Below are 25,795 nucleotides of genomic sequence, written 5' to 3'. Positions count from 1 at the left end.
GGCTCGCCATCGCCTCCATGACCAAGGGTCAGACCAGCAAGATGGACGCGAGGAAGAAGAAGGGCAAGGCGGCGGCGCCTGCTCAGCGGCGGCAGCGGCCGCTGCCGGCGGGGTGGATCCAAGGAGACTTCCTCCCCTCCACGGTGACGGAGGGAGATCTGCTGCAGTTGGTGGAGCACGGAATGCTCGTGCATAAGTCCTGGAGACTGCCGGCGGAGCACGAGGTCGAGCCGGCGCCTCGGGAGGGGGAGCGCGTCCTGCTCCTCCGCCATGTCCACCGAGGTTTTTCTTTGCCCCCGCATCCTTTCTTCAAGGGCATCATGAATCACTTCGGGGCCCAACTTCACCATTTTCCTCTGAATGCCATCGCCCATCTTTCTGCCTTTATTGTTTTGTCCGAGTGTTTCATCGGGTGCCCTCCCCATTGGGGTTTGTTCAAACACATCTTCTCCGCCCGATCCCAAACCATCAAACGACTTAGACAGTCGGATGATAAGACGCACCTCCTCCAGCTCTACGGGGGTTTAGGATTCCAGAAGAAGAGTCGGAGTAGCTATCCCGCTCTCCAATTAAGTGAGTCAGTTAGGAACTAGCAGTCGACGTGGTTCTACTGCCAGGATATCGCCTGTCCGAATGCGTCGACTGGGCTACCTCCTTTTAGTCTAGATCGGCCCGCCCCGCCTAAGCAGCTCGCGCTCTCGAAGGCGGAGAAGAACGACGTCCAGCCCTTGGTTGAGGCACTCGTGGACGTTGTCAGGAGGGGGGTCACCGGTATAGACCTGCTGGAAGTCTTCCTTCGTCGGCGGATCCAGCCTCTGCAGGCTCGCGACCATGCCATGTGGCATTACACGGGGCCCGAAGACTCCACTCGGACCAACGTGGTGGGTGTGACTGAGGAGAGGGTGACCTCGTGGGTGCTCCAAATCACGGGTCCCTGCGAGAACCCCAAAGGGGCCCGGCGAGTGAAGCCTTACAGCACGGATCATCCTCCACCGAACCAGGTGAGTGGCACTTGTCGAGTGCATTGAACTGTCTTAATTCCTGTCGTTTGTCTATATCTCCGTGTGATGTCCAATGTTTCCGACTGAAATTTATGCAGGCGTGGACCAACTGGTTCTCCCCCGTCTCGAATGGGAATCCGGAGGAGGAAGGCAGCCAGGAGGGCAGTGTGGAGAGCGCCGAGTACGTCTCCGACAGCGGAGGATCAGAGGAGGAGAACAGCGAGGAAGAGGAAGAAGACGAGGAGCAGGACTCGCCACCTCCGCAACTGGAGCATCGGACCAAGCACCGACATGAGCCCGCTGTCCCCTCAGCTCCTCCCGCGTCTTCGAGTGCTCCGCCTACTGCTCCAGTGGTCCCGAGTGTTCGAAGCACTAAGAGGACCAGGGATGCCGCCGCTGAGCCCGTGGGCCAATCTTCTAAGGCGCCCAAGCCGAGTGGGCCTAAACCTCGGAAGGCTGTGCCGCGAATGAGGGTCGCTGTCCCCATCACCTCCACGTACGTGTACTCGGCTTTCAGTTCTTTCTGATATCCGAGTGAACTTCTGTTTACCGGCCGAATGGATCTCACTCGACAGGGTCGCTACTTATGCCACCTCTCCGGCGCGTCAGGAAGACGACCCCATGGACACGGACAACGTCGTCTCGTCTCAGCCAGGTGTGTTGTAGGAACGTCGAGTGTTTTATACTATCGCGTCCCAGCCAGGTGCTTCTTTCTTTTTCTGAGACCTCGTGTCATTCGGCCTGTCAGGGGCGATCTGCCTGGATGAGGGCGACCAGGGGAGAGCCGACCCAGCTGTGGAGCCTGTTCTTGAGGCTGCTCCTCCCGCTGTCGCTCTCGCCGCCGACGTGCTGCCGACAGAGGCGCCGCCACCGACAGAACCAGTGCTGGTGGAGGAGGGGCCGACTGGGGCGGACCTTGGGATGCCTCAGGAACCTCCGACGATTCCAGGTTCGTCGAATGCTGAATTCAGCATCCAGCGTCTTCCGGAGGAGCAGGTGGGAGCGGCCAAGGGGGCTATGATGCAGGCGGAGCTGATGGCTGGAGAAGCCAAGAGGGCCTATGACTCCATTGCGGCCTTGTACCAGCGGAGCTTGGAGCTGCGCGATGATATCCGATTAAGTGGTCTAGTAAGTATTTACTTTTCCCCAGTAACCCACTGGGTGTTCTTCAATAGCAGCTTTTGTTTGCAATGGGTTCACTCTGAGTGAACCCAGTGGGTGTAGTCCCCAGACTTCTGTCGAGTGCTTGCACTGACAGTTGTCTTTATACATTTTGCCTTGAGTTTGGTTGTGTCTGTAGATAGGATTACCGAGTGCGAGTAGTTGTTGCACTCGGAGTGCACTTACGGTAAGAGTCCCCGAGAGTAAGTTGTACTCAGGTCGGGTAGTATTGGCCTCGGAGGCGTAGGTGATAACATCCATCTCAATAGGGCAGGCCTGCTTGAGGTGCATGCCAGTGGGGTCACTCTTAGTGAACCCACTGGGTGTAGTCCCCGAGACCGTTGTCGACTGCTTGCGTCGGCAGGGGTCTGAAGAACTTATACTGTTAACTGTTGAACTTTCTGATTGTCCCTTGTTTCTTGTTGGCAGAAAACTTGTGAAATGGGGACGGCCTATGAGACTCTCAAGGCGGAGAGGAATCAGTTCGCTGGTGAACTTGATGCGGCCATGCTTGCAATGGCCGGCATGAAGGATGCTCTGGCGGAACGGGAGAGGTCATTGGAGCAGGCGCGTGAAGTGAACAAGGTGTTGACTGAGGAAGTGGAAAAGATGGGGAAACAGAGGACTGCGCTGATGAGTCAGATGGATGTGCTGAACAAACGATGCAGGGCGCAAGAGAAATATGTCAGCGACTGGGCTCGGCAGATGATGACGCGTCTGGCTGGTAAGTCCTGCTTTTTCCGAGTGGTTGTGCTATGCGCGTAACACTCGGCGCTTATTGTCTGTTTGTCCTATTTTTGCAGATTTTTGCTTTGACGCTGAAGCTGAAGCAGCTGACGTGGAGCGTTCGATTCTTGAGAACGTTCCACTCGACGACGACGCCAATCGGGATCTGCTCCGTGCGCACATCCGCGTGGGCAAAGTTGGTCCTTTCATCGGTCGAATGAGAGAAGTCGTCGGCCGAATCGACAAGGAGCTTTGGCCAGAAGATGATTCGCGGCAGGAGATGGAGAACGTGATGACCCGACTAGAGGAGATTCCCAACAGAGTGTAGTCGTGGAAGAAATCTGCAGCTCGTTGCGGTGCAGATGTTGCTCTGTCCTTGGTCCGAGTCCATTGCAAGGAGGTGCGTGAGGAAAAACTGAAGACTCTGAAGGTCGCCAACACGAAGAAGCTTCGATTCGAAGACTTCATGGAGACGTTCCTTGAGAGTGCTACCCACATCGCCGACGGAATCGACTTGGACACTTTCGTGGAGCCCTCCAGTCCTGGCGCCGGCCCAGCTGACGCGTAAGAAACTTTATCCTCGGTATGCCGAGTGTTTGTCTGTAAGGTACTTTGGCCACTTCTGTTGGCCGTCCCACTTTTAAATTGGTGCGGGTAAGCTTGATCCGCACCGAGTTAGCTATCTTTGCGAGAATTTTGGAATCGGATTTTTGCTCTTCTGTTGCAATGTTGATTCGTGTTTTTGTTTGGCGGTTATTGGGGAAGCCAAAGGCAAACAATCGCTGCTTGATCGCAGCTAAGCCTCCGAGTGTGACGTGAAGTGCACACTCGGAGAAGGTTAATACTTAGGCGATGCTGGATTGCAGCTAAGCCCCCGAGTGTGACGTGTAGTGCACACTCGGAGAAGGTTAATACTAAGGCGATGCTGGATCGCAGCTAAGCCCCCGAGTGTGACGTTAAGTGCACACTCGGAGAAGTTTAATCCTTAGGCGATGCTGGACCGTAGCTAAGCCCCCGAGTGTGACGTGAAGTGCACAGTCGAAGAAAGTTAACACTTAGGCGATGCTGGATCGCAGCTAAGCCCCCCGAGTGTGACGTGTAGTGCACACTCGGAGAAGGGTAGTACGTGGGCGATTCTGGATCGCAGCTAAGCCTCCGAGTGTGACGTTAAGTGCTCACTCGGAGAAAGTTAATACTTAGGCGATGCTGGATCGCAGCTAAGCCCCCGAGTGTGACGTTAAGTGCACACTCGGAGAAAGTTAATACTTAGGCGATGCTGGATCGCAGCTAAGCCCCCCGAGTGTGACGTTAAGTGCACACTCGAAGAAAGTTAATACTTAGGCGATGCTGGATCGCGGCTAAGCCCCCGAGTGTGACGTTAAGTGCACACTCGAAGAAAGTTAATACTTAGGCGATGCTGGATCGCAGCTAAGCCCCCGAGTGTGACGTTAAGTTCACACTCGGAGAAAGTTAATACTTAGGCGATGCTGGATCGCGGCTAAGTCCTCCGAGTCTGACGTTAAATGCACACTCGAAGAAAGTTAATACTTAGGCGATGCTGGATCGCAGCTAAGCCCCCGAGTATGACGTTAAGTGCACACTCGGAGAAAGTTAATACTTAGGCGATGCTGGATCGCAGCTAAGCCCCCGAGTGTGACGTGAAGTGCACACTCGGAGAAAGTTAATACTTAGGCGATGCTGAATCGCAGCTAAGCCCCCGAGTGTGACGTTAAGTGCACACTCGGAGAAAGTTAATACTTAGGCGATGCTGGATCGCAGCTAAGCCCCCGAGTGTGACGTGAAGTGCACACTCGGAGAAAGTTAATACTTAGGCGATGCTGGATCGCAGCTAAGCCTCCCCGAGTGTGACGTGAAGTGCACACTCGGAGAAAGTGAATACTTAGGCGATTCTGGATCGCAACTAAGTTTTTTTTTTGAGACCGGAGTCTGTGACCGCGGAAGAACTTTGAACCTGCAAAAAACTCAATCTGCTTTATATTATTTCGCCAACACTTGTTCTTTACATCGCTTCAGTCAACGGTCACGTGTAGAAACGCTTCAGGAGATCTTCGTTCCATGCGCGCGGCTCGTCTGTCTCCCTCTCGATGTTGTAGAGTCTGTATGCTCCGTTTTTCAGCACCTTGGAGATGATGAAGGGTCCTTCCCAGGCTGGAGCCAACTTGTGAGGTCTTTGTTGATCCACTCGAAGCACCAGGTCGCCTGCTTGGAACGTCCGACTCCTGACGTGGCGTGCAGGAAAACGCTGCAGATTTTGTTGATAAACGGTCGAGCGAGTTAGTGCCATCTCGCGTTCTTCCTCCAGGAGATCCACTCCATCTTGCCTTGCTTATTCTACTTCGGCTTCGGAGAAGAGTTCGACTCGTGGCGCATTGTGAAGCTAGTCATTCGGAAGGACTGCTTCTGCTCCATAAACGAGGAAGAACGGTGATCGCCCTATAGATCTGTTCGGGGTTGTGCGAAGTCCCCAAAGCACTGAAGGTAGCTCGGTAACCCAAGCGCCAGCGGCATGTCCTATCTCTCGCAGGAGTCGGGGCTTCAATCCTTGCAAAATAAGTCCGTTTGCCCGCTCTGCTTGTCCATTGGACTGAGGATGTGCTACGGAAGCAAAATCCACTCGGATGCCTTGGCTTGTACAGAAACCTTTGAATCTGTCCGAGTCGAAGTTTGTCCCGTTGTCCGTGATTATACTGTGAGGTACACCGAATCTGAAGATGATGTCCGTGACAAACGTGACGGCTGTTGAGGCGTCGAGCTTCTTGATGGGCTTCGCTTCGATCCATTTCGTGAACTTGTCGACTGCCACCAACAGATGTGTGTATCCACCTTGGCCTATCTTGAATGGGCCGACTGTATCTAATCCCCACACTGCAAACGGCCACACCAGAGGGATCGTCTTCAACGCAGACGTTGGCTTGTGGGACTTGTTGGAGTAGAACTGGCAGCCCTCACATCGATCAACCATATCCTTAGCCATCTCGTTAGCCTGCAGCCAAAAGAAACCAGCCCTGAATGCCTTGGCTACGATTGCTCTCGAAGAAGCGTGATGACCGCAGGTCCCCGAGTGAATATCCTCCAGAATCAGCTGCCCCTCCTCTCGGGAGATGCATCATTGAAGAACGACTGAGATACTTTCCTTGTACAATTGGCCTTCAATGACAGTGAATGACTTCGACCTGCGGACTATCTGCCTGGCTTGGACTTCGTCTTCTGGAAGTTCTTGCCTCAAGATATATGCCATGATCGGCACGGTCCAATCGGGAATGACAGCCAGAATCTCCATGACCAGATCAACCACAGCAGGTACATCAACTTCAGTCGGATCTGTTGTGCTCTTGGGTTGTACCGGTTCTTTTGTGAAAGGATCTTCTTTGACTGAGGGAAGGTGGAGGTGCTCGAGGCAGACATCACTCGGGACTGGTCTCCGAGTGGATCCGAGTTTTGCCAACTCATCAGCTGCTTGGTTCTTCAGTCTCGGAACATGGTGGAGCTCTAGACCTTCAAACTTCTTCTCCAGCTTCCTCACTGCATTGCAGTATGTGGTCATGGTGGGGTTCCTGACGTCCCACTCTTTCATCACTTGATTGACCACCAAATCCGAATCGCCGTAGACCATTAAGCGACGGACGTCGAGTGAGATGGCCATGCGCAATCCGTAGAGGAGAGCTTCATATTCTGCCTCGTTGTTGTAGGAATCAAAGTGTATCTGCAGCACGTACTTGAGCTTGTCGCCCTTTGGTGATATGATCACAACACCAGCGCCGGAGCCATTCAACATCTTAGACCCATCGAAGAACATTGTCCAATGAGCCGAGTAGATGTGGGTCGGTTGCTATTGTTCTACCCATTCTGCTATAAAGTCAGCCAGGGCTTGGGACTTAATAGCTTTCTTGGCCTCGAACTTGATGTCACAGTACAACATCTCCATTGCCCACTTCGCCACTCGGCCTGATGCGTCTTGATTGTGGAGAATTTCCGACAACGGAGCATCAGAAACGACAAATACTGAGTGGTCTTCGAAATAATGAGCCACCTTCTTCGCAGTCATATAGATCCCATAGATAAATTTTTGATAATGGGGATACCTCTGCTTGGAAGGAGTCAGGACTTCGGAGACGTAGTACACTGACCGCTGAACTTTGTACGCTTTGCCTTCTTCTTCTCGCTCGACTGTAAGAACAGTACTGACAACTTGATTTGTAGCCGCGATATATAGAAGAAGGGGCTCTTTACTGAACGGAGCAGTAAGAACCGGTTGGGTGGAAAGTAGGACTTTGAGGTCGTCGAATGCGACTTCGGCTTCGTCTGTCCATTCGAAGGTATCTGATTTCTTCATGAGTCGGTACACAGGAAGTGCTTTTTCGCCGAGTCGACTGATGAACCTGCTCAAAGCCGCTAGGCAACCTGTGAGCCGTTGAACATCGTGTATTCTGACCGACCTCTCCATTCGGACGATGGTCCCGATCTTTTCGGGGTTGACGTAGATCCCTTGTTCGGAAACGAAGAAACCGAGTAACTTTCTGCTGGGAACACCGAATGAACATTTGGCTGGGTTGAGCTTGATATCGTACCTACGAAGGTTGGCGAATGTTTCTGCCAAGTCAGTCAGCAGGTCGGAACCTTTGCGTGACTTGACTACGATATCATCCATGTATGCCTCCACATTGTGACCGATCTGGTCGAGGAGACATTTTTGGATCATGCGCATAAAGGTAGCTCCTGCATTCTTCAGACCGAAAGGCATAGTGATGTAGCAGAAGCACCTGAATGGGGTGATGAAGGCTGTCTTTAACTCATCGGGACCATACAGACGGATCTGATGATAGCCCGAGTAGGCATCGAGAAATGACAGACGCTCGCAACCTGCAGTCGAATCGACAATTTGATCTATGCGGGGGAGCGGAAAATGGTCTTTCGGGCAGACCTTATTGAGATGCTTGAAGTCGATGCACATTCGGAGCGACTTGTCCTTCTTCGGCACCATGACAACATTGGCGAGCCACTCAGAGTGGTGAACCTCGCGAATGAAGTTGGCTGCCAGCAGCTTGGCCACCTCTTCCCCGATTGCCTTCCTCTTGTGCGCGGCGGACCGACGCGGGCGTTCTCGGACAGGCCGGGCCGTGGAATCCACGTGCAGTCGGTGCTCAGCCAATTCCCTGGGTACACCTGGCATGTCAGAGGGTTTCCATGCGAAGATGTCCCAGTTCTCATGGAGGAATTGGGTGAGCTCCGCTTCCTATTTAGGATCGAGGGTGGTGGAGATGTTCGTCGGGGCAGCAGTGGCGTCCGTCGGGTGGATGCTGACCTTCTTCGTCTCTCCCGCCGACTGAAATGCAGACTCTGAAGCCGGCTTTTTCGAGCGCATCAGGTCGGCGGGGTCGACTGTTTTCTTGTACTCGTCCAGCTCGAGGACGGCCATCTGCTGGTCGGCGATTCTTGATCCCTGCTGCAGACACTCTTCAGCCCGCTGCTGATTGCCTGTGATGGTGATCACGCCCTTCGGGCCTGGCATCTTCAGCTTTAGGTATACGTAACATGGACGGGCCATGAAGTGCGCATACGCTGGGCGACCCAGAATTGCGTGATAAGCGCTCTCGAAGTCAACCACTTCGAACGTCAGCTTCTCCTTGCGGAAGTTCTTGTCGGAGCCGAAAACGACGTCCAACGCGATCTGGCCGGGTGATTTGGCCTTCCGTCCAGGAACGACTCCGTGGAACTGCATGCTGCTCTCACTGAGTCTGGACATCGGGATGCCCATCCCCTTGAGGGTGTCGGCGTACATGATGTTCAAGCCGCTGCCGCCATCCATGAGGACTTTGCGCAGTCGGACTCCTTCTACCACCGGGTCGACGACCAGGGACTGTCTTCCTGGGGTGGGTACATGTGCCGGGTGATCCGACTGGTCGAAGGTGATCGCAGTTTGGGACCATTTGAGGAACTTGGGGTTGGAAGGGGTGGCCATGTTCACCTCTATGTTCACCAGCTTCAGTCGGCTCTTGCTCTCGACGTCAGCAAAGATCATCAGGGTTGCATGGACTTGGGGGAACGGATCCTCCTTATCCTCCTCAACCTGTTCATGGTCCTTCTCACTTGGTTGCCCTTCGTTGAACCCCTGGATCAGGAGGCGACACTGTCGAGTGGTATGCTTCGCATATATGGGGTTGCCTTCTTCGTCCATCTTAGTGTGAACCGGACAGGGCTGGTCCAAGATGGGATTATTGAACTGCTTCTTCTTGGGGGTAAACTGCGCCTTCCCTTTGCCCTTGAACTTGGCATTGGTCACGGCTGCAGCTTCTGCTTGCGGTGTGGGCGGAGCTTTCTGTTTCTGCTTCCGAGTGTCACCTCCGTCCACATCGCCGACTGTATTGTGCTTGCCGCTCCGGATGCGGTCTTCCTCTTCGCCATTTGCATAGCGTGTGGCTATCTCCATCATCTTGCTCATGGAAATGTCGCCTGTTCGGCCGAACTTCAGGTACAGATCCCTGTACCGCACACCTGCCATGAAAGCGCAGACTGCTTGATGCTCGGTGACGTTCTCCACTGTGTGATAGAGAGTTGTCCAGCGCTGGATGAAGTCACGCAGGGGCTCATTCCGTTTCTGTACGCAGTGCTGGAGCTCCACAAGGCCAGAAGGGCGCTTGCACGTCCCTTCGAAGGTCTTGATGAACACTCGGGCCAGATCTGCCCAACTGTAGATGCTTGAGGGGGTCAATTGGTTCAGCCACGCTCGTGCCGAGCCGTCGAGCATCAGAGGGAGATGCTTCATGGTGACATGGTCGTCCCCTCCTCCGATCTGGACTGCCACTCGGTAGTCATCCAGCCACGTTTCTGGCTTGGGCTCTCCTGTGAACTTGCTAATTCCCGTCGCCAATCGGAAGTTGGGAGGGATGTCAGCCGAACGGATGGCTCGACTGAAACACTCGGGACCAGACACGGTGGCCCTGCTTCCACTCGGACGGTCGATATCGCGACCATCGCGGTGGGCTCGACCTCTGTCGACTCTTCGCTGGGCGATACATCCTCTTGCGTCGGGTCTTGGGTCATAAGTGTCGCCGACTGAACGCCGGTCATCATGATGCCGGGACCCATAGGGCCCACCCCGCGGAGGGGTGCGTGAGCGGCGACGATCTTCATGAATCACAGAACGGCTGCCTCCCCTGTGGCGCTGATGGGAACCGGGGCTGTGAACTGATCGATGCGTATTCGCGTGGACGGAGCTGTTATAGATCCGGTTGTGCGCCTGGGAGACTGCCGAATTCTGCTGATGCGCCATGTGCAACAGGGCTCGGATCTGCTCGATCCCTCTACCAGCCTCTGAATCAGTCGGCTGGAGGGCATCAGCTATCTTGGCAGCTGCAGCCAAGTTGAGGAGGGGTGTGCGGAACAGCTCCACGTTGCTCCGCCGAGTGTGCCGACTAGCAGAACGGCGAGGTGGACGACGTGCGCCGGACGTTTCGCCGATCTCGTGCTCGTTCCGGCCAGCCTGACGGGGATCTTCATGGGAGTTGGCCATGTGTACTTCTGCTGCGGGCCCGTGACCCGCATACTCGGAAGGAAACTCAGTCGGAACCGAGTCCGAGTGCTGGGCCGACGGGGCAACCACAACGGACTCAAGAACCGCCACTTGCGAAGATGCGTTCTGGCGCGCCTGGGCGTGTTGCACCCAACGCTGGAGCCGCGGACGGCGGGACCGCTTGACGTGGCGCGTGACGACGGTGTAGGTCGACACGGGAGCCGACCGCTGTACAAGAAGAATGTCGCGGGCGCCGGCACGGAAGTGTGTAGCCCCGCGACGGGGAAGCTCCTCGATGACGAGAGGCGCATCCCAAAGCCACGCCAAGTCGTCGACGATGAAGGAGAGAGCGGCGAAGAAGATCTGGTGACCCATGCTCGAATCTCCACCGGACGACATGACGACAAGAAGTAGTCGCAAATTCGCCGGAAGTCGCTTAGACGCCTGCCCCACGGTGGGCGCCAACTGTCGTGGGTATAAGCCTGACAGTAGAGGTGTAGGGTACGAATGAGATGGGCAGAGTCCTAGCTACGGCAAGGTTGTATGAGTTCAGGCCCCTCTGCGGTGGAGGTAACAGCCCTACGTCTTAGTGCTCTCGGAGCTTGTTGTCGAGTGTAATATGGAATACAATGATTTGCTAACCCTTCTACCAGTGGGGGAGGGCGGCTTATATAGAGTGCGCTGCCCTCCACAACGGTTCCGGCACAGGGGTGGAGTAACGGGGGTTGAATGCGTACGTTACAGGTAACGTATGCCCTAAATGCTAATAAATGCACCCGAAAACGTACGGCAGTTTCCCTCCAGAGAGGTTACGATGTACCGAGTGTAGCCAGTCGGTTAGCCTGGTATCCTCCGAATGCTAGTCTCCGACTGGATGATTCAGGATCTGTTACCGACTGGATGATGGGGACTCCTTAATTCAGTCGGGGCAGACTTAGGGCCCTGTCCTTTGTGTGGGGTAGTCCTTGGGTAGGACCTGTATGGCAGGCCTATGACCTTACCCTAGGACTATGACCCCATCAGATACAATGATGTTGCTATAGTAGTAACACACATAAAGACCACTAAAAACTGAAAGTAAATACTCAAAGTAAAGATAACAAGGGTTGTCTACCTAGAGCTCTTTCTTTATAGCCATAAAGATAGGCTTAAGATTTTAATGATGCTCTCGTAGTAATAAGAGTTGTAGAACAAAAGAGAGCATCAAGAAGCAAATACCAAACACATTTAAGTCTAACATGCTTCCTATGCATAGGAATATTGCAATAGAATAATTCATCGAAGCACGAAGCAGTAAGCATAGGAAGGCAAAACAAGTGCAGCTTCAAAACCTTCAACATAAAGAGGGGGAACTTGATATTATTGAAATATCTATAAGCATGTGTTCCCTTCTCATAATAATTTCAGTGGGATCATGAATAAACTCAACAATATAAGTATCACATAAGGCATTATTTCCATGATCCAAAAGCATAAACGTATCACTACTCTTCTTATAAGCAAAATCTTTCTTATTAGGAATAGTGAGAGTAAAGCAATCATTATTATCATGGTAATCATCAAAGCAAATTTTCTCCTCAAAAGTTGGGGGACGAAAAATATCATGTTCATCAAACCCGTTATCCCCAAGATTAGAGCTTTCCATCTCATTAGCAATATTGTTATTCAAAGAAAGCATACTAATAACATTGCCACCATCATAATTGTTATGCAAATAATAAAGTTTCATAGGTTTTTTAATTTTCTCCTCAAACACTTCATGTCCTAGTTCAAGATAAAGTTTGTAAAGCTCTCTCATATTTTTATTGTTTTCCATGAAGCCTAACTAGTGAAATAAAAACAAGAAACAAAAAGATTTAATTGCAAGATCTAAATATATACCTTCAAGCACTCACCTCCTCGGCAAGGACGCCAGAAATAGCTTGATGTCTACGCACGCATCTATTCTTGTAGACTATGTTGGGCCTCCAAGCGTAGAGGTTTGTAGGATAGCAGCAATTTCCCTCAAGTGGATGACCTAAGGTTTATTGAACTCGGGGAAGTAGAGGTTGAAGATGGTCTCTCTCAAGCAACCCTGCAATTAAGATACTCCCTCCATCCATATATATAGGGCCTAATGCATTTTTCGAGATTGCCTTTGACTATTGATAAGATTAATCGTATATGAAATATATAACGTGAAAATTATATCATTGAAAGCTCCTTTCACGTACGAATTAAATGATATGCTTTGTGTAACTTGCATGTCATATATTATTGCTCTAACATATGGTCAAATTAGCCTCGAAAAATGCATTAGGCCCTGTATATATGGATATAGGGAGTACAAGAAGTGTCTTGTGTCCCCAACACACCTAATACAATTGTCAGTTGTACAGGTGCACTAGTTCAGCGAAGAGATGTTAAAAGGCAAGTGATATGGATGGTAAAACAAGGTATTGTAAATCTGAAATAAAAATGGCAGCAAGGTAGCAAGTGACAAAAGTGAGCATAAACGGTGTAACAATGGTGAGAAACAAGGCCTAGGATTCATACTTTCACTAGTGGCAACTCCCAACAACATTAACATAGTCTAATCACATGATATTTCCACTAAACATGCAATGGAGACGTACTCGGAGGTCATTCCTTTGTGATAAAGAGAGGACGAGAATTATGTAGGGCTACAAAAGCACACCTCACAGTTCGTAGTTCTCATCTATGGATTTCCCAGTGTCACCGCGGCCATCCAAAGAGAGTACCACAATCAACACAACGTATCTCAAGGATAGTCAAAGACAAGCACCAAGTGACTCTCAATCTTCAATCAATTCACAAAAGAGGAAATCACTCATGAAAATATTCTTCTAATCCATGTCCAATAGAACGCTCTCACCATGGTCTCGGGGATTATACTAGATAAGATAAAGTGAGTACATCAATCCAATACATAGAAGAAGGGGAAACGTCATGGGATCACCCTATATCCACATAGCCCATGATCACAATCAAGAGCACATCATGAGAGAGAGAATTAACCACATAGTTACTATAGAAGACCTCAGCCCCGAGGAGGACCTACTCCCGCTTCATGGAGGGAGGAAGCAACGTCGATGGAGATGAATCCGGAGGCACTTCCCCGTCCCAGCAGGGTGCCGGCACAGGAATTCTGGTCCCCCGAAACTTGTTGGCGATGGCGGCGGAGGTCGGAATTGCTTCTGGAGAAAAGGGTTCCGGAATCAGGGTTTCCTCCACGGGGGTAAAAATAGGAGCCAAGGTAGGGCACCAAAGGGGGTGGGCCCCACCCAGGCGGCCTCCTCGCGCAGCCAGGGGGCAGGCCGCACCACCAGGTCTCCTCGAGGCCTGGTGGCCCCCCTCTGGCCCTACTTCGGCCGTCTAGAGTCTTCTGGAACACTGATTTTTTATATATTTTATGTGGAATTTTTCGGGCACTGTAAATATGAGTATAAACCTGCAATTCACAGACATCAGCAGACAGAAACTGGCACTGGGTGAACTGAGTTAGTAGGTTAGTCCAAATATGTTGAAAAAGGTATGAAAGTGTACAAAACACATAGCAATATCACCCAAAACTAGCATGGAGCAAGCAGAAATTATAGATACGTTTGGGACGTATCAACATCGAGGATAAAAAGATGGGGTTTTCATCATATTGCTTGAGTTTATCCCTCTACATCAGGTCATCTTACTTAATGCATTACTCTGTTCTCATTAACTTAATACTCTAGATGCACGCAGGAGTCGGTCGAGGTGTGGAGTAATAGTAGTAGATACAGAACCGTTTCTGTCTACTTGATACTGACGTGATGCCTATATGCATAATCATTGCCTTAGATATCTTCATAATTATTCGCTTTTCTATCAATTTCTCGAGAGTAATTTGTTGACCCACCGTATTACTTTCCTTTATGAGAGATGCCTCTTGTGAAACCTATGGCCCCCGGGTCTATTTTCCATATTATATTTTCAGATCTATAAACCAAAAATACGATAAATACTTTGCTGCTATTTATTTACTTTTGTTTCCGCGATCTTTTATATCTATCTCTATCAGATCTTATCCTTGCAAATAACTCTGAAGGGATTGACAACCCCTTTATAGCGTTGGGTGCAAGTGTTTGATTATTTTTGTAGGTACTACTATTGGGGCCTTGCTTGTTCCTCCTACTGGATTGATACCTTGGTTCTCAACAAACTGAGGGAAATACTTATCTACTTCACTGCATCACCCTTTCCTATTCAAGGGAAAACCAACGCAAGCTCAAGAGGTAGCAGCCCCCACTGACGCGTCGGGGTTTGGTTGACTACCTAATACCTTGACACCGTCCTTGGGCGGGGAAGGTTTCGCATGTCTCCTACATTGGTCGGTCAAGGGTCATGAAAGTATGGAAGGACAGATATCGCCGTAAGGAATATAAGTCAGTCCATATAACTTTATGCGAGTGGAGCGGCAGATAGGTTTTCTCCCGCCACCTTTTGTTTGGGAATTCTGTCCTCGCTCGACATAATCCCGGTCGATCTTGTTCGGGGAGTGGTCCGGCGAGCGCTCCAACGACCCCAAGGCGCAGCCCCTCGTTGGGTCGTCGTTTTTCTCTTACTCCCCAAAGAGGGAAGGGGACTAGGGTTGTCGGCTACAAAGGCTACCCTCTCTTAATCAACTCCATCCTGGGAAAACACCCCGTCCTCGTAAGTGATCGAAAGCTTCGGGTCTTCATGAAACCAAGGATCATCATCACGGGTATAGTCCTCGGGCTAAGGCGCGGGACATTTTACCATCTCGATCCAGCGCTTCTAAGGCTGCAAGGAAGGGGTAGAAGTTATAAATCAAACAATAAAGGGTGTTAACGCCCGAAACTTTGAACATTAGGACACTTACGTATTCGATGGGGTTGTATGTTGAATAGCCTTCCTTTGTGAAGGGGCGGTTAAAATCTTCTTTTTCCCCTTTGAAGAGATAGTCTAGGATGGCCGCTAATACTTTTTGGTCTTTCGGTCCTAGCCTTCTGGATCGAGTGGAATCACTCGTCCCGCTCTAACACCACAAGGGATGTGTACGTTGTTGGAGCGGCTGGATGCACCGGGTAATCACCACGACCATTACATCAATGATGATTAGACCGCAATGTGCAAGCACCTTGACCTTAGTGGATAGTTGTTTTACTTTGGAATGCTCCTCTTGGGAGAGACTCTTTGGCCTCCAGCTATAATGCTTTTTCAAAGGCTCTGTCGAGTATTTGTGAAGGCCCCTCCGAATTGGATCGAACAGGGGAACATTCTCGATATTAAACCACTCTGAGGGCCACTCGTCAAGTTCCTTCTTCGGTGTCCCAATTGGGTATGCGGTAGCGGCTATACACCACACCTTGGCTCCGCCCATTTCCCGGATTGTTGTCCCTCTGGTTCGAGGAACGACACAAAAATACCTTCTCTAGAGATCAAAGTGGGGTTCACAACCCAAGAACATCTCGCATAAGGCCACAAAGCTTGAGATATGGAGGATGGAACCAGGAGTGAGATTGTGGAGCTGCAGCCCATAAAATTCCAATAAACCCCTTAAGAAGAGGTGAATGGGGAATCCCACCCCTCGCAACAGGAAGGGAACAAGGCAAACTCATTCTCCCCCATGCAGGGAAGGGAAGATCTCTGCAATGGCCTTCGCATCAATGGAGGTCAGACTAGCGTGAGTTGGTGCGAGATCCTTTGGGGGAGATATCCGTGCGTTTCCAGCTCACGCAGGCGGAGGAGGGAGACAAAGCAACTGGGACAGTCCTGTGGAAGGGGACCGAGGGGACGTGAAGATGAACCAACCATGATTCCAGGAGTATTAAGAGCTCTAGGGCTTATTGGCGAGGGGAAGATACGATGGGGGCCTTGAGACAGATTTTGATCCGTTTGTAAAGGGCGCTTCCCCCGCTTGTTATAAGGAGCGGTTCCATCAAGGATTGCCACACGTGTTTTCCTCTACAAAACCATGCGAGAATCGAGAAATATTGTTAATCTTTGTGCAGAATTAAAAGCCGTGGGGCCCGCAACGCTTCGGTAATCATGAGCCAGCCAAAGACCAATACCATCATTTCTTGTTCAGAGGAGACAAAGGAACTTGCCTTGCAAGCCAATCACTTTGGGCGCAATCATCTGAAGACCCTACACATCGGCATTGAAGGCTAGTTCGGGGTCTACTCAGGGAGTCCGAAATTGAGGGGTCCTCGGGTAGTCAGGTCACTACCAAGAGGTCGGCCTGATGGGCTATGCCTATGTTGGGCTACGCTGTGTGATCATCTCGTATTCAAGAAGGAGCACCCCAAAGACTCGTGTGGCAACCAAGTAAAAGTAGAGTAGGTCTGTTGCATGTAACCCTAAGCCCCCCGGTGACTATATAAACTGGGGTCCTCGTCCATGTAGGGGGATTATTCCACCTAGGGTTTAGTATACACGATCTCGAGGTAGACTATGTAATCATCATCATCATCAATATAATTGAACAGGACATAGGGTTTTACCTCCTCAAGAGGGCCCAAACCTGGATGAGCATTGTCGCCCCTCTCTTCTGCAACCCATCGATCCAAGGTCCACAGTTCGGGACCCCATGCCCAAGAACTGAAGGTTTTTACACCGACAACGGTAAAGACCTTCTTTGTCGTTTGTCGGGCGGAAGCGGACGGCAGAGATCTTTGCCCTCGGTCTTTCTAGACTAGCACACGACAAATGGGCTAGACGACATCGAATAGCTATCAGCCCCATTAGGTGGCTAACGGCAACCTTTGCTGTCTGCCAGCTGACGGCAACCTATGCCGTCTGATATCTAACATCACCCTACCTCCGCCAGGGTGCGTGCCATGCCCTTTGTCGTTTGCGTGCGACTCCCTTTCCATTTTGGGTGCTTCTAGCTAACGACAAATTGACAAAATGGATCAGACATGTTGCACCTAGGTTGCACATGTAGCTGCCATGTGGCACCTTTGCCATCAGCTCGCACACGGCAACGGCCTTTGCCATCGGCTGGTAGACAGCAAAATTCCTTTATTGCCACTTTTTGTTTGTTTTCAGTTATTTACCTAAATTTTCAAAATACATCTATGATATATATAATTTCAAACATAATATATAGTTTCAAACATCATATAAGAAGCATAGGCCATGTTTCCAACATCATCATGAAAATATTGAGCAAGACAAGAAATAGGCTAGCTTCACATTGTTCATCCATATATACACATAGTTTCAAACATCACATTGTTCATCCATACAAATCAAAACAAAAAGGAAAGAGTAGCAGTCCATCAATGCCAGCTTCCATGAATGCGAGTTTCCATGAAGTGAATAGAATCTACTAAATGAGAATAAGAAAATTAGAAGAAGAACAACAACAAAACTAGAAGAAGAAGAAGAAGAAGAAGAAGAAGCGGACTAGAAGAAGAAGAAGAAGAGGAAGAAGAAGAAGAATAAGAAGAAGAAGAAGAAGAAGAAGAAGAAGACAAAGAACACTAGAAGAACAAGAAGACTAGAAGAAGAAGAAGAAGAAGAAGAAGAAGAAGAAGAAGAAGAAGAAGAAGAAGAAGAGGAGGAGGAAGAAGAAGATGATGAATAAGAAGAAGAAGAAGACTAGAAGAAGAAGAAGAAAAAGAAGAAGAAGAAGAAGAATAAGAAGAAGAAGAAGAAGAAGAAGAAGAAGATGATGATGATGATGATGATGATGATGATGATGATGATGATGAATAAGAAGAAGAAGACTAGAAGAATAGGACTAGAAGAAGAGGACTAGAAGAAGAAGAAGAAGAAGAAGAAGAAGAAGAAGAAGAAGAAGAAGAAGAAGAAGAAGAAGAAGAAGAAGAAGAAGCAGGAAGAGGAGGAGGAGAAGAAGAATAAAAATAAGAAGAAGAAGAAAAGAAGAAGAAGAAGAAGAAGAAGAAGAAGAAGAAGAAGAAGAAGAAGAAGAAGAACACTAGAAGAAGAAGAATGAGACTACAAGAAGAAGAAGAAGAAGAAGAAGAATAGAATAAGAAGTCTAGAAGACTAGAAGAAGAAGAAGAAGAAGAAGAAGAAGAAGAAGAAAAATAAGAAGAAGAAGAAGAAGAAGAAGAAGGAGAAGAAGAAGTTTCGTCCAATTCCGAGAACTTTTATTTCTGCATAGAAAAACAACATCACGGTAGTTCTCCTGAAAACAACGCCAGTCCGGGTTAATTCTAAATAAATCATATAAAATGCAGCAAAACCGTATATAACTATTGTAAACATAGGCGAGCATGGCATGGATACTTCATAAATTGTCGTTACGTTGGAGACGTATCAGCTGCCGACGAAGAAGTACCCACGGAGCAATCTGGACCCCCGCCCACCATCTTTCAACACCTGCCATGACAAAGAGTAAAAGAAATTAGTACAACATAAAAAATCAATACTTGACATGAGTAATGATATGTACATAATTTATGTTGGGATGCATACAAACTAATAATAGTATGGATCGACTAAATATGCTCTCGGATCAATAAATGCATCATCATCATCATCATCACTATCATGCATGTCGTCATGAATGAAGTGCTCATAGGGTCCAGCAGCATCAACATGTGGAAGGACATTTTGTAATTGGTCAAGCATTGACACGTCATCCGGAGTAGTAACCTCTTCTAGTTCCGGTTGTGCTTGTTTCGGCTCAAGGGTGAAGTCAAATTCACTGTCCCTCCCTACTTCCATGTTCTGGGATGAAGTAGAGCGGTTCTTGAAATGTTTCTTGGAAAGACATGTTTCTTGGAAGAATTCTCTGTCATATCTGTGTGCGTTAATGTGAGGTTCATAATCCTCTTCATTGGGGGGGTCTAGTACGTTGCGACACTTCATAAACAACATCCCAACCATTCAGATTCTCATCAATTTGGTAGGCCCACGGTAGATAGAAAACTTGGGTCGCCTATTGAGCCGTAATATAGGCATTGGGAACATCTAAATGGGTGCTTTGTTTGATTTTGACTTGTCCTATATGTCCATGGGTCCTTCTAGTCTCCTTTGGCTGGAACCAATAACATTTGAAGACTAGGACGTTCGGTGGATTTTCATCATAGAATTGAAGTTCTTGCTTCAACTCTTCCATAATACTTGGTACCTCCCTTTCCGATAGAAGAGGCGCCACAATTTGTAGATTTCTAGTTGGTCAAAGATAGCTCTTTGCCAGAGGTACAAAAGTGATACCCGTTGATGTTGTATTTCTCAAATGAACGAATCTTATAGTCAAAACCATTAGCGGCTTTTCTCAATTCGGCGTCCATAGACTCTAAATTAGCCTACAAGTTTAATACGGAAGGATTGTTGCATTAGCCACAAATTAGAACAAAAAATGAAATGGTCCATTAATGATAATTACCATTGTCCGAACCAAGAGATGAAACTGGGATAGCCGCCTCCATGCTTTGCGAGAAGCTCATACTCTTCGACGGAATCCTTTTGGATCACCGCTCCATCCAAGAATTTGGTGACGTATCAACTGTATAAAATATCCGGGAATAAGAGCAGTTCAAAGGAATTAGAATTTGGGGAAAGTGTACCGAGAACTTACTCAACGTACGGCCGCACTTCTGTTAGGTTGCTGAAGATATACAAAGAAATGGTTTGCCATTCTTCGACATTCAATGCTATTGCTTTCAAAGCACCAGATGGTGCGAGCTTCCCTTTAAATAGGCTGAGGTTGCATCCACCTTTTTAGGGTCAACATCATTGTACCGAGGCTTTGGATTATGCAAATGCTGATTTTTGGCTTCGTGGTGTGTTGTCACGAAGTTTGCCACCCCCTCAGTAATGAATGCCTCGGCCATCGATGCTTCAATTCTATGTTTATTTTTACATTTCACTCCCCTCTTTAGATTTCCTGCATACCCATTAGGGAACATCAAGTGTATTTTGGCCCACAAGATAATTTCCCTGATAGCTCCCTTTTTAGATTGATCCACGCCTTTGGCTTCGACCAGTTCTGCTTTCTTTTCGATTGTCGCATGTTTTGTAATGGTCTATCACATAGACTGTGTTGATCAACTCTAGCCTTACGATTATCCTTTGACTTCCCATATATGCCGAACAATGTATCAAAAATGGCCTCTCCAATATTCTTTGTAGTGTGCATCATGTCGATGTTGTGTGGAAGCAGGTCTTCGAAGTAAGGCAGATCCCACAAGCATATCTTGTGAGTCCACGCGTGTTCTGAATTATACCCCTTGAAATATCTTGGACGCTCTGAATGAAGCTCGAGAGTGTATAACTGATCCAGGATCTGTTGGCCTATCAACGCAGGTGGTGCCGAGTTTTTGACAACTTTACGTTTGATAAAGTTATTCTATTCTTTTCTGTACTGATGGCGAGGATGCATGAATTGTCTATACAAGTCGATGCAAGAATATTTCCGACTCGCCTGCAGCTAATGAAACTCAAGAGCTGACTTGCATGTGGGGCACGGGAACTTTCCATGCACACACGAGTGAGAGAATAGCACATACGCCGGGAAGTCATGCATCGAGTACATGTACCAAGCATGCATTTTGAAGTTTTCTTTTCTAGCAGTGTCGTATGTCTTGAACCCATTATCCCAAGCTTCTTGCAATTCATCCTTAAGCGGCTACATGTACACATTCATATTCTAGCCCGGATAGTTGGGCCTTGGAATTATCTACGTCAGGAATGTGTTCTTTCTTTGCATAATCTGTCTGGGGGGAGATTGAGTGGAATGACAAATATAGGCTTCTATCCCACAGACAACAGCGCCAGAAGTTGACACGTTGACAAAGGCCGCGCTTGTGTTGGTTTTTCCCTTGAAGAGGAAAGGGTGATGTAGCACAGGAGCAGTAAGTATTTCCCTCAGTTTGAGAACCAAGGTATCGATCTAGAAGGAGGGTTTCGTCAAGTCCAGAGTACCTGCGCAAACACAAACAAGCTTGCACCCAACGCTTCAAAGGGGTTGTCAATCCCTTCAAGGTTGTTTGCAAAATGAGATCCGAAAGCGGAAAGTGCAACGAAGTAAAACGTGTAAGGCTGAAAATATGGTGTGGAGTAGACCCTGGGGCCATAGTGTTCACTAGAGGCTTCTCTCAAAATAGCAAGTATTACGGTGGGTGAACAAATTACTGTCGAGCAATTGATAGAACCCCGCAAAGTCATGACGATATCTAAGGCAATGATCATACATATAGGCATCATGTCCGAGACAAGTAGACCGATACTTTCTGCATCTACTACTATTACTCCACACATCGACCGCTATCCAGCATGCATCTAGTGTATTGAGTTCATGATGAACGGAGTAACGCTTTAAGGAAGATGACATCATGTAGAGGGATAATCTCAAACCAATGATGAAAACCCCATCTTTTTACCCTTGATGGCAACAACACGATGCGTGCCTCGCTACCCCTTCTGTCACTGGGTGAGGTCACCGCACGGTATGAACCCAAAGCCAAGCACTTCTCCCATTCCAAGAATCATAGATCTAGTTGGCCAGACAAAACCCACAACTCGAAGAGAATTACAAGGATATGAAATCATGCATAAGAGAGATCAGAAGAAACTCAAATAAGATTCATAGATAATCTGATCATAAATCCACAATTCATCGGATCTTGACAAACACACCGCAAAAAAAGATTACATCGGATAGATCTCCATGAAGATCGTGGAGAACTTTGTATTGAAGATCCAAGAGAGAGAAGAAGCCATCTAGTCTAGTTACTAGTTATGGACCCGTAGGTCTATGGTGAACTACTCACGCATCATCGGAGAGGTCATGGTGTTGATGGAGAAGCCCTCCGTGTCTGAATCCCCCCTCCAGCAGGGCACCAGGACGTGCCCCAGATGGGATCTTGCGGAGACAAAAGCTTGCGGTGGCGGAAAAGCGATTGCGATGATCTCCTGATTTTTTCTGGAATTTATGGGATTATATAGGCGAAAGACCTAGCTCAGGGGACCTCCAGGGGGCCACAAGCCTGGATGGCGCCCCCCTGGCCACGGGGTGGGAGCTTGTGGGGCCCCTGAGGCTCCCCTGCCTTGGCTCCCAAGTTCTCCGATCTTCTTCCGTTCCAAAAAAAAAATCTTTTCGGGGATTTTCTTCCATTTGGACTCCGTTTCAAAATCTCCTCTGAAAGGGGTCAAAAACATGGAAAAAACAGGAACTAGCGCTTGGCACTGAGTTAATAAGTTAGTCCCGAAAAATATATAAAAGGCATACAAAACATCCAAAGTTTGACAAGATAATAGTATGAAACCATCAAAAATTATAGATACGTTGGAGATGTATCATAGGCCAACTACTGTATTGGGTTGCCATCATACCAAATGGATTGAAACCATCTGTGGTGACGCACACTCGAGGATGCTTCGGATCTGCCGCTTTATCCAGATGTAATGCGTCGAAGTGCTTCCACGGAAAAGCATATGATGTGTGTACCAACATCTTATTCTCATCTACATCTAGTTCGTTTCTTTTGCCCAATTTGTGCCATGTCATCTGTCTGGTTGTCTCTTCGACCGTGAGAAGACATTGAAGTCTTGGTATGATTGGCATATACCGAAGAACATTAATGGGATTTTGGTGTGCCTCTTCTCACCCATACCGTTGTGTATCACAACATATGTGGAAGAATTGCAAATGAGACAATAGTTCAAGTCCGCATACTCAAGCCTTAATAAGGCACATCCTTTCTTAGAGGCATCTATCTTCTCATAGGGCCTCTTAAGTACATAGAGTATTTTGTCCGACTGGTACACGTTTGCAGGCATGACATGGCCTTTGGGTAGAAAGCGTCCAAATAGTGGCATCATCGCGTTGTAGCACTCTCAGCCCAAGTTGAATTGCGCCTTCACAGCCATTACTTGTGCGATGGCTGCAACTGACAAAGCTCAGTGTGCTCGTGGAGAGGACATTTTGAAGACTCCAACATTTCATAGAAGGCCTTTGCAGATTCCTCCATCTCATTGTCTGAATCCCGAGCATCATCAAAGTCTTGCACCATGTCTTCGATCCCGATACCATGCTCGTCGGTGCAACAACGAACCACCTCACCTCTGGTACGTTGGTTAGACTCACCATGAAATGTCCACACCTATAATAAGACGTAAAACCCCTCGCAGGTGTTTACCCATTTCACCTTGTGTCATCCTTTTAAAGTTGTCGCACCCACGACAGGGGCACGAGGTTTTTCTGTGGCCATTTGAAATGCGGCTTTCACAAACCCCTTGGTTTTTGTTAACCATTCTTTGGTCATCTCTTTCTGACTAGTGTGACCAGTGTACATCCACGCACGATCACCCATGATGGTACTTGTACTGACAGTAGGTCCTTATATTATATTTTTTACGCCACAATTTTACTTTTTACCATACAAAAGGGAAACGGGCATTCATGGATTGAATCTATCTCTAATAGGTAAAGATGGGTCCTAATCCCACCCGAGTACGTGTTGATCGGGTTCGTTTTCCATCTTGTGCTCCAGATCCGATGCAAAATTTCGACAACACCTCCCCGATGTTCTCCTGATACATGTCTCGGCAACAATCCGAGAGAATGTGTACCCGGAGAACAACGGGGTGGCAGTGATGAAATTTACCTCAAACTGTGGTAGAGCACGGGAAACGAAACCCAATCTACACGTACTCGGGCTGTCCATGGATAACATGGACAATTCAAAAGGATAACGGTTATGAATATGCAAATACATACATATTTGTAGATGCCACCCTTTCGAACGGGAGACGTCTAGGTCACGGACTTGACATGAAAGTAGAATGAAGTGACATCGGCATGATAACCGGAACACAGCAAATCAGCGAGATGGCAGTAGTTCTCACCACTAGACCATGTAGGGGAGGTAGTCCCATGGGGAGGTCCTCGAACACCAAACCCTCGAAGTGATGAAACAACTCCACATTTAAATCCACACGATTAACACGAATATTCAATAGCGATAGAAAAATCTCTCTATATATAACTACTTTTGCACTTCTATTTTCATCCTTTTCTCCTCTATTTCTTCTTGTCCTTTTCTTCTCTTATTCCTCTTCTTCTTCTTATTCTTCTTCTTCTTCTTCTTCTCCTTCTTCTTCTCCTTCTTCTTCTTCTTCTTCTTCTTTTCTTCTCCACTTCTTCTTCTCCTCTTTTTCTTCTTCTTTCTCCTCTTTTTCTTCTTTTTCTTCTTCTTTTCTTCCCCTAGTCCTCCTCTTCTTCTTCCTTCTTTTCCTTTTTCCTATTCTTATCCTCTTCTTCTTCTCCTCTTCTCCTCTTCTATTCTTTTTCTTCTTCTTATTCTTCTTTTCTTCTTCCCCTCCTCTTCTTATTCTTGTTAGTCTTCTTCTTCCTCTTCTTCCTTTTTTCCTTTATCTTCTTATTCTACTTATTCTTCTTTTATTATTTATCTTGCACTAACCTCATTAACCTAAACTAACAGTAACCTAATTGAAACTAGCAGTAACCTAATGAACACTAATAGTAACCTAAACTAACGAATGCAGTGAACTGAAAAAAAGAAAAAAAGAAAGATGAACTCAGCGGAGGAGGGCCGATGGAGGAGGGCCAGTGCAAGGAGGAAGGCTGGCAGAGGGAGGACGCCGCGGTGGTGGAGGAGGGCAGCGGAGAGGGGTGGCTTGCCGCACGGAGGGGTGCGGTGGTGGAGGAGGGCAGCGGGGAGGGGCGCGATGGTGGAGGAGGGTCGTGGGATGGTGGAGGAGGGCCGCATGAGGGGTGCTCGCCGCGGGGAGGGGCGCGGTGGTGAAAGAGGGCCGCAGCGAGGGGAGCTCTCCGTAGGGAGGGGGCGCGATGGTGGAGAAGGGTCATGGGGTGGTGGAGGAGGGTCGTGGGGTGTTTGAGGAGGGCCATGAGGAAGGGGAGGGGTGGCGCCTCGAGATGGCTCTGGCGGTGGGGCGATGCCGCGGTGGGTTGCGGGTGGGGTGGAGGTGGGGCGCCACCGCGGGAACGGGGGGAGGAGGTGTGGTGGTGGGGAGAGAGAGATGGGGAGAGGGGAGAGAGGGGGTGGGGTGGGGGACACAACCATTATGTTGCCATCCTATTTGCCATCTGCCAGCAGACGACAAAGATGTTGCTGACAGCATCCATGCTGTCGAGTTGGCCCATGGTCTAGTGGGGCCCACCTGGTCTCTTTCTCGTCTACCATTGGTCTCTTTGCCGTGTGCGAGCACACGATAAAGAACTGATTGATGGCAAACAATATCTTTGCCATCTGTCACTTCTTTGCCGTCAGCTTTTTTGGAGACGACAAAGACCTTCTTTCCCGTTAGCTGGCAGACGACAAAGGACTCACTCATGGCAAATTCTTTGATTCTAGTAGTGGAAGTGATTGCTTGTGGGTTGCGGCATACTCTTTGTGTGGATGGAAACCAAGAGGAT

General features: G+C 48.6%; 1 pseudogene; it reads right to left on the bottom strand.

Annotated features, from left to right (window-relative positions):
- Positions 1-25,127, bottom strand: part of LOC123441986 — a 63,795-nt pseudogene extending 38,668 nt beyond the window's left edge.
- Positions 25,128-25,795: the final 668 nt, after the last annotated feature.

The sequence above is a fragment of the Hordeum vulgare genome, chromosome 3H, assembly GCF_904849725.1.
Source record: "Hordeum vulgare subsp. vulgare chromosome 3H, MorexV3_pseudomolecules_assembly, whole genome shotgun sequence".
Taxonomy (NCBI): Eukaryota; Viridiplantae; Streptophyta; class Magnoliopsida; order Poales; family Poaceae; genus Hordeum; species Hordeum vulgare.
The sequence above is the reverse complement of the archived record's forward strand: the minus strand, read 5'-3'. Positions and strand labels throughout refer to the sequence as shown.